This window comes from Lolium perenne, chromosome 4 (genome assembly GCF_019359855.2).
Source record: "Lolium perenne isolate Kyuss_39 chromosome 4, Kyuss_2.0, whole genome shotgun sequence".
NCBI classification, from domain to species: domain Eukaryota; kingdom Viridiplantae; phylum Streptophyta; class Magnoliopsida; order Poales; family Poaceae; genus Lolium; species Lolium perenne.
In genome coordinates, this window is record NC_067247.2 from 31,567,714 (window position 1) to 31,578,294 (window position 10,581).

Consider the following 10,581-nt stretch of genomic DNA (forward strand, 5'->3'; position numbering starts at 1 on the left):
ACCAACCCTATTTCTAGGAGCTGGAGTGAGGTATACCACACAATAGCCTGAGCAAGATCATACCTTGCTCATACATAAGCATGCTTTGCATCACAGGAGCACAGAAGGGTATGAAACCCTGGATGTATCATCATTTGGTTACTAAACCAATTGGTGCCAGCAAGTACAACCAAGGCTAGAAGGAAATCAAACCAGGGAACACTGGTTGTGACAACACAGTGTCTAAACCAGAGAAATCCAGCATGGATTTACTCCTTTGTAGCCATCCAGATTCACAGAGCACCTATTAGCCTAGCTAAACCATCAGATTGATAGGCAACATGTGCCTATCTTGTTTATCAACATCAAAGCTACTGGAAATTCACCAAGTGACTAGCCAGTGAGCATCTATCCATCACAGAAAGCCACATAGGTGGGAGCTACCCTAACAGCAATGAATTACGGTCAGGGCTACCTCAACCACATCACAAAACCCCACAGTTAAGCTCAGCACATCTATCATTACCCAGATGGGTTCAAAAGGGAGCCAGGGTACCCAACAGAAGTTGGCATCCCTCTAGCTCTACCAAATCCACTGTTATGATCATCACTGCAGGGCAGTTCACATCATTTATCTAACTAAGCAATCAGAACTACACAGATAAATGAAATAGTCAAGCTACTTATGCACAGAGTCTTGCTGATGATCCAAGGGATCATTACAAGCATCCACTGATACTTAGACAAGCACCAGCATACACAGGCCAAGCCTGTGTGATACACACAGCACTAAGTGGACCACAGTGAGGCACTGACAACAAAGAACAGATTCTACAAGCAACTGGTGATCATATGACCACCAGAAGCATGCAAGAGCATGTTACAGCATGCTAAACATCAAATATAGCATCAACACATGGCCAGACAATTGAATTGATCACAGAACTGAAACAATGGCATAGCAGATAATCAAATAAGCTTGATATAATATTATCCAGTAGCAGTTCATCAAGAGATAGAGCTGTGCAATCACAGCTATGCTCAAAGGAGCAGTTCCATGAATTATACCACACAGGAAAGCACACCAGAGGCACTGACTCTTGCAAACTTGCAAGGATTGCATACTGCAATCAAGCCAGTGTAGCATATAGGAACACACTTGAGTATTTGCCTAGTACAGCATCAAGAATAGAAGCACAGGGAAGCAGCAGCCAAGCACAGGCATGAATACAGAAGAAATGGCCACAGCAGCAGCACACACATAAGCAGTAAAACAATAGCAGCATAGCAACAGCATGCGCATGCCAGCACAATCACAGCAGAAATGGCGTAAGGCCGCAGAAGCATAGCCGCAGCAGTACACGGCAAGCTTCTCTACAGGGAGAGCAGGCCAGCGGCGGAGCTAGTCGAACAGGAGCAGAAGGAGTAGAGGTAGAAGAGAAGAAGCCACTTACAAGCGAAGCAGAGACGCGCAACCGTGGCGGCACGGCGGCACACGCCGGGCTAACGGTGGCGCCAGGCCAAGCCAGGCCAGGCCACCACCTCGCGGCAATGCCAGCTTCACCACGGCAGCGTCACGGCGCCAGGGACGCCGGTGAATGGCGGATCTTCACGGATCCAGGCGATTGAGGCGCAGCAGGGTTGGGGGCGAGCAGGAACGGCGACGAACACCAAATCGACGCGGACCCAAAGGTGCGCCATCGAGCGGCGGCTCGATTGGCACCGACCTCGCCGGCGGGAAGGGCTGGTGGCGGTCGGATTGAGGCGGCGACGGCGAGGTGACCGCAGCATCGCGAGAGGGCGAGGGGGATTAGGGTTCTGCGCGAGGAAGAAAGGGGCGAGTGGGCCGACCGAGCCCAAGTGTGGCTCGGGTTAGGGTTAACCCCACTGGGCCACCCTGACAGGTGGGCCCAGGGGTAAATGTGTCATTTCACATTTTAAAATAAACAAGAAACTTTGAAAATGAATAGAAAATGATTCAAAGCTCTAAAAAAATAATTAAAAATATGAAAATTGATCAGCATAAAATTCTCTATCTAAATAAAATATCAAAGAGAATTTTTGAAGACAATTAAGAATAAGTCTTAATTTGAGGATTTAAATAATGATTTAAATCACACATATTATTTTCAATAATGAAAATAAGTCCATTAATGCAATTGGACTTTAATAACACCTTGACAATATTTCAAGGTTGTATTTACCCTAAATCAAGTATCTACAAGTTGTTCTTAGTATTAACCTCTCATAAAATAACAACGACATCGGAAGGGGGGAACAAACCCTAAAACTTGAATCATGCATAATTGCTTCTTTAACCATTGCCCTTATCGGACAATGATGCTATTTTTCAGAGACAGAGGACAAGGGTCAGTCCACACCTTCCAACTGCAAAACTTTGCAGTGTTCAGGCAAGTTCATCACTTGCTCATGTCATTTGAGTATTTCTATCAAATTACTTGCAAAGTATTATGGTTATCACTATTGCATAAAAACCAAAACCACTACTTTCATAACTATGAATATGACTATGTGGTGGGCAATGGAACCATGGATTGTGTTGATATGGTGGAGGTTCCATTGCAAGGGTTTATATCCATCTAGGATTAAACAACAAATCTCGCCAGTGATTCTTGTGCCGTAATACCCGTGTTAACCATAAGATCCGGAGTGGGACGGAGTAGTCAAAAGTGTTTCCACCTCTCGTTCATCAACGGATGCGCTTACCGTAGCAGTTGTATCTGGCGGAACAACCGGAGGGTGGGGATCCCATTCTAATTCCCCACGCTAATGCTTTGCATACCGTAGCAGTTGTGTCTTGCGGAACAACCGGAGGGTGGGGATCCCATTCTAATTCCCCATGGTAATGCGGTCTATGATGGGTTGCAGCTACCGGCGTAGGAGTGTATGGTAGAGCCCAGCACTGTCGTCGTGGTCGGGGTCCACCTTGAAATCTACAGGAATAATGGGACCGGCGTGGACCCAGGTCGGGGCATGCAACAAAGGGTGGGTGTTCGAGGTAGTGGAGGAACATGATTGGCTAGACCTTATACCGGGCCTCACACCGAAGGAAGTGTGGATGGGAAAGCTGCCCGGTTGGCACCAAGGTTAAGATCTCTTATGGGTAAAGCAACACACCTCTGCAGAGTGTAAAGAACTGTGACCTGTCACTCCCTGTTCCGGGATGAGGAACTGCGAACGCGGCCGGAAAGGAGCTCCATGAAGTTCTAGTAAACCGGTGAAGGCTAACGGACATAGCTCTTTGGAATAAAAGCAATCTCTTGAAGAAATGTTTATCAAAACTTGCATTGGTATTAGACTTTCTGGTCTAATATCGTAGCTAGAGCATTAAACACCTCTTATCTATAATGAACTTGTTGAGTACGCTCGTACTCATACCACTCTAAATCCCATGCTTAGATTGTCTGAACCGTCTGGAGGAGGACTACGACAACAATGAAGGAGCCGAGATCATCGGCTATGAAGAACCAGACCTCTCTGGAGGTATCGAGGGCGTAGACTACCTCATCGTCTACGGAACCGGGGAGGCTTCCGGAGGAGATCAAGCCTGAACATCCAGTAGTAGTAGTAACCGAGCAGCCCGAACTCTTAGTATTTAGCTGCTCGAGAAAATAAATGTATAACTTAATGAGACTCTAATATTGTAAGCTAAGTTGGGTTCGCCTCGAACCCAGGAGTATTCCTCTTAGGACCCAAGAGGAGCTCCGAGACGACATGTGTATGATATTTGTAATAATAAATGAATGAGTTATGGACCTGCTATGTTCTGTTGTACTACTCTGAGGGATGTAATATTTGCGGAATGGTACTTCGTGAATGTTATATCCACGACTGGCATACTACAACATGCAGTGGTATGCAGGGTCACCACATATTATCTATGAAGATAATGCTGCATGTGTTGCTCAAATGCATATGGGATATATTAAAAGTAATATCACAAAACATATTGCTCTAAAATTGTTTTTTCCTCATGAATTACAGAAAAATTGAGAAATTGATATTTTGCAAACAAAATTATGTGATAATCTTGCAGATTTGTTCACTAAGTCTTTACCAGCAGCTGCATTTCAAAAATGCATTTATGGCATTGGTATGAGACGACTTAGAAATTTGCAAAGTTTAGGGGGAGAATTTCCCAGGACTGAACTTAGTATTTATGATCCGATAACAATATATTGTATTTTTCCTTATGAGTTCTCCAACGAATTTCTCATATAGGTTTTAATGATACAATTATTATACCAATGGTATTTCGAAATACTATATTCTCCTTATATTTTTCCACAAGATTTTTGGAGGACATACATGGATTGAAGAAAATCAAGTTCTTACAAGACTAAGGACTATCAGGATGTTCGCATTCAAGATGCTATGGATAATTACAAGACATATAAGATTTTGAAGACAGCGTTGTCCAAGGAAGAGTGTTAGGAATAAATTAGCTTTAGATTTAGGCTAATCAAGCAGTTAGCAGATTCCTTAAAATATTCCCTATAGCAGTTAGCATATTAGAGATTTGTTCAATCACTGTGCAAAGCGAATTTCAAAGAGATACAAGTTTTATAACCGACATGTACTCCGACTCTTGAGGTCATATAAATACCCGCAGTTCACATCAATGAAAAACAATCATTCACATCCAATCGTTCTCTCTATCTCTGTATCTCTTCAACTCGCATGGCCCTTCGTTAATTTGGATTTTGGAGCGGGGTGTGTGTAAATTTAGTTTCGCTTCTGCTTCTCTCCTTGTGAATCTACAACGTAGTACCTTCGCAAAAAAAAAAATCTACAACGTAGTAGTAGCCTTTATCTATTTTCAACGGAGCACTGTACGTGGTACATGTTGTGGCCATATGCTTGCTCGGTTCGAGTTCCCGTCGTCTTGGTCTGCCCAGCACAAATTCTTTTTTTTTTTACAAGTCACCGGGTGAACCTACCCGATAAAAGCAGCTATTAATAAAACCGGTGTACAAGAAGATCCTAGAAGTACATGGAATTACACAGGGGTCTAGAAAATAAGCATAAAGGACCAAAGAGAAAACTTGAAAACGCGATCAAGCCCTTCGTCCTCCTCTTCCTCCAGATCGAACTCTGATGACGGACTGCGACCACGCCTCCGGGGAACAAGCAACTTGGAGACGAGGCCCAGGAGCACCGACAGCCGGAGCAAAGCAGCGGCGGAGCGACAGCCCTACTGCCATTGAGTCAGACGCGAAGACGGGAATCCGCCATTGAAACATCGGAGATGAGCTCCTCAACGAAACCATCACCGCCGGCAGACCAATCTCGAGCTCAAGCCACCGCCATGGGCCTTGAGAAGCGAGAGAGAGAGCCAGCAGCAACGAGTACTGCATCAGTAACTAGAAGAAGAAGTCGGATCTGCGCAGCATCTCCCGCCCCCTCGCCTCCATGGCCGGTCAGGTCGGAGAAACACGTCGCAGTCCGCCTCCAAGCCAACCTCCCTCGCCACCATGGCCGGCCAAGGAAACAAGGAGGCTACCTTCTTCTCAGTTGCTGACTCCTAGGCGCCTTATCGAGGAGCCTTGCCGTCGACGAGCTCCTGTCCCAGATCCGCCATGGATCTGGAGGGAGACCGCCGGCGACGGGCCATCTGGTGCTGCGTCGGAGCACCAAAAGGGCACTCAGCCCCTGCCACCTCCAGATCGAGTCGAAGACGACGACTCCGTCCAATCCCCCTCGCCACCGAGGCCGGCCAGGAGCGGAAGAGGAGGCACCATCAGGAGCTCGAGGGAGGTGTCAAAGGCCTTATTTGGAGATCAGCCGAAGTGGGGCCACCTGGACTGGCCGCCGGAGCAGAGAGGAGTACCTCCAACACACAGCCCTCCCTAGATCTGGCCAAGAAACCAGGGCTCCTACTCCACCACTAACCGGTAAACCGCCGGAAACTACTCCTAACCTAGGAACCTACTCCGGCACCTCACCTCCGCCACCTCCGGCCGGCATCGCAGCCAGAGGGGCTCGGGATCGGCCCGGTTTATCTCGGCTGCGCCTCTGTCTAGTGTAGACAAGAGAGAGAGGTGGGGCAAGCAGTATACATTCATCGTCCTCGTCTCCGGTCCACATAGCTAGCTACGCGTGCCGCCACGGCAAAGTCGGGGTACTACAGCCGTCATGCACGGTCAATTCTGTCCTGAAGAAATACCAAAAATAGACACGCACTTCTGAATACGACATGGTTGCAAATGTTATCTTTGTCATGAGTGAACGGTGGACCTTCTTTTCGCTGCTCGGCAGCATGAAATCAATCACATGGCTAGTGTTCGGCTAGATGAGACTGGACTCTAGCGTATATGAAATGGGGATTTGGGAAGATATGGTCTAGCAGTAGCACTTTTTATGGAGGATGTACTGACGAGTGAGCGTAACGATGCTGACAACATATAGAGATAGCAATATACTCCAGTAATTAATATGTACTAGCAAATGAAGGCGCGGCGGCACGCCGCGCGAACTTTATAATATGAAGGTTGTAATAATTTTAAGATTACACTTCAGACAATCGAAATAGTGAATCATGTATACAGAATAATAGGTAAGCTTGAGAGAGTAGTAGCATATTGAGAACAATTGTCCTTTCGAGAACTGTTTGAAATTGTTTTCATATAACCTAGGTAATAGTTAGTTGTGTTGGATACAGTGAGTAGAAGCAGGTTTCTGAAATATTGATTGAAAGGTTTATAATTCTTGCAAAAAGGATGTCCACAATTTGGAGCCATATAGAATCCTATATAACTAAGAAGTTCATCCCCACTAACCTATTTCTCTCAACATGCAGCTATGCCACCTCAGCAGGCCCACCACTAACCTATATCTCACACCATTTTATTTTTTATTTTAAACAAAGAATAATTGTTTTCAACCTGAAATATGTACTACTTACGTTCTGTTAGTCCGTAGCATTGCAGCCCATTCCTTAGCCCAGCCCATGGCTCTTCTTCTTCTCCACCAAAGGCATCTGGATCCACCGACTACCACAACGCTACGTCTGCTTCCATCTCGGAATCAATATCCACAGCAGTCCACCATCGAGCTCTCTCTCCCTTTCATTGATATTTCCACGGAAACGAAACGACCAAGCATGATTAGGGTAGGTGAGCGGCCGATAATCCTAGACGTACGGAGAGTTGGCTTACAAAAACTTCTACGGGCTGACGTGGATTGAATTTGTTGGCTGGTTTTTGATTCTTTCCTTGAATCACGGGCCACGATCTGATTCTGTGAACTGCTTGGTGCTATCCGTAAGAATTTTTTGTAAGAATTTTTTGTAGGTGTAGCATTACTCGTGAGCGGCCATCGCATCTTAGTTGCTTACCTATATATTAACACCACGGCGCCATGGATCCACGATTATGTGCATCCTCCGTCCACAGATCTTCCTCTCAGTTCTTTTCCCTGATCAGCTTGGTCTTTGCCGTTGTCACGTCTAATCCTACAGCAGCAGCAGAACCTTATCATCTCCACAGTGGTGTCATTGCAGAGATCCAACACAACAGCGCCAGGAGCCGGTTGCTGGCTTAATGTATTAATTCCTCTTTCGGTATTTCTAATTTTGATTCATCTATGTACATACTGGCACAAGGTTTGCTCTTTGGCCCGTTATAGGGAGTGACCCGGAGAGGAGATCTTCTATGGTTTGATGCTTGTGAAAGTTGCTGTGCGTTTGACTTAATTGTGTTTCGTTTGCTGGTAGATCTCAGGAGGAGTCGGCCAATAGCAACTAACGGTTCTTCAAATATTGTTGGTTAGTTTGTCTTGATTCTTCAAATTATAACTGCCTCTGTATACTAACATTGGATGCCTGCTTTTTCTTCAGCAAAAGACGACTCTTATAGAATCGTCAGTCAATAAAAATAATCTGATGTAAGCTTTATTTTTTCCCTTTTTTTAGCTTCCACGTGTAATGTGTAATTTTAGTGTTGCATGCTTCTCTTCCTGTTTCTCATGGATGCTTCATTAGGAGTCCATCACAACCAAATCTTTATGCATGTAGAAAGGAACCCGTATTGATTTCTCTACTGAACATGCATGTTACTTATCTGGATGGCTATCCTTGAATTGTTGCGACAAAAAATAAGTATTCCAGGTAATCAAATTCCTTGGGCCTACTAAGAAAGTATTCAGGTACATATTCTGGGTAATCATGAATGCAAATTGTAGCACATAAGATTAGCAAAGTGTACTTCACTGGACTAATTTCATTCCACAACACAGTGTCTTTGTACTGTTTTATTGTTACATTTGTTTCAAATTCTGAAGTATGATTATTGGCTGATGAATGGCGAGTTTGTGTATGTTGAAGAATTATGCACTCAATTTGGCTTTGAGTCTTCGAATGAAAAACATTTTTTTCCGAACACTGTAGGAGAGTTGCATTTATCTATTAAGAAGAGAAGAAAGCCAACAGATGGCGAAGTTGAAGTACGAACGAAAAACATTGTTTCAATTTTTTGTCGGGATGCAGCTATTGGAGACTATTTTTGGACATCGAAATTTTATGATTTGATCTGGACTAATGGCATTTGTTGGACTCCTGTTGTGGGAATTATGTCAGTGCATGTATTAAGAGTTCTGATGCGATATGCTGATGGAAATTACATAGTCAGTACTATGTGTCATAGCTAGAAATCGAGGTTGTGATGCTTTAGCTGTAGATTATTAGTTTATTCTCTGAGTGATAATCTGAGATGTTATCCTATATTTAGTTCATAGACCCTGTTGGTTCCGCGGGTAATTAAGTGTATATTCATCTAACATGATTGTTCTTTCGTCTTTTGAACTTCAATTGATAAGTACGAGGATTGGTCTTACCTCTGAACCATTGCAGTCATGTATCCATTCTAAAGTACTGTTGTCAAAGAAGAATTATTTCTTATTTTCTATTCATATTAGGAGTCGATCTATTTGATGAGTAGAACAAAAAGTTTGGACAATGTTTCCCGCTGCAACGCGCGGAGAATTGTCTAGTTTATATAGAGAATGAGGCCTGTCGGCGCGGCACTTAATTTTCTTGATGGATTCTACTTCCTAAATCTGTTTGTTGTAGAAAATATCCAGTAGATTGCTCTGCATGAGCAAAGCGCTTGCGGGCCGGAGTGTGATAATTGTGAGGCTAATGTTATTTAGTAGTATTGCTTGAAGTTGTTTGATTAGGGCTTGGTGATAGATTGGATCGTGTTGTTAAGTGCTGGTATCACATGGGTATTGGCTGTTTGCGTCGATAGTTGCTGGATGGCGTATAGTCCTTGTTTGAACGGTGCATGCAGGTTGTATCTGGCAGTCTCTGTGGTTTTTATATGGCTGGAGCATTGCTTGTTTTGATGTCTGGTGGGGTGCAGTGATACCGCTTGGTGTGGTGGTCCGATGGTACTATGGCTGTGAGTTATTGTTGGATGGGATAAGTGGGTCATCTAGTGCAGCGCTGGGGACTTCTTGGTTCTATAAATAGGGTGTACCATGAGTTTTCGTCAGTGAGTGTTGTTATTTGGAGAACTCTCTTCTTTGTGGTCTCCTTCACTTTTTGCTTGAGGCAACAATGGCAGGTCATGTTGTTGAGTTCTTGGCTCCTCCTCATTTTGTAGGTGGTAGTATGTTACAGTTTTGGGTGAGGGGAGGCGATGTTTCTCTGGAGAACGCTGCTCGCGCCTTCTTAATTGGAGACCTATTTTGATGATCGTCGCCTGTTTTCTATTAAGCATGGTGTTGTTGGTGGATGTGTCTTCGGTCATATGTGGAACCGAAGTGACACATTTAATCTACATGGTAGTGCTGCTTAGGTTGGCCCATACACGTGCTCTGATTATTCCTTCCTCTTGCAGGTTCAGCACTCACCAGCATTGTCTGCATTGTCAGACGACCACAGGGCTGATGGATGGCTCTGCTGCATCGTCGAACCAGGAGTCAGTTGTTTCTTCTCCTGTGTCAAAGGCCATGGTTCTTCGTCAGTGGTGTCATCCGGGTCTGACTGGATTGAATCTTTGATTGCACGCCAGATGTGCATCTCCTTCTTTTTCCTTAGTCTCAGGCCTCAGACTCCGGTTCAATGTGACCTTTGCTATTGAGTTTAAAAGAAAAATCCAGTTCTTGGATAACTTGATAAAAGTTACAGGAGCACTAAATTGTCACAATCCTGAAACTCTATCTATGTCATACTGGCAGAGATATTGAACTGATGAAATAAAAACTATCTATTATTAAAACACCTCATTGGACTTATCCTAAGCCGTAACTGAATCGAGCGAGACTTCTGAACCTATTTGTCACTAATGGTTGGAGATCAATTGAAAAAAAAAGGATAGAACTAAGCAATTAAAAAAAGAACAGGAGTTCCTTGACAGAAGCAATATTATACCTGACTTCATTTCCCCAAACTATTAAAAACGTGAGATAAAGTAGTAGTGATGAGTCGCGGAAACATGGAGCAGACAAAACATCATATTAGTCACTAAACAAATGAAGTTCATCAACAGTACAGCGAGGATTGTCTTCCTTTGCAACAATGCTGGTAATTATGCAAACGTTTCTAATATAAGTCAAGGGCTGAAACAAAGGCGATCAATT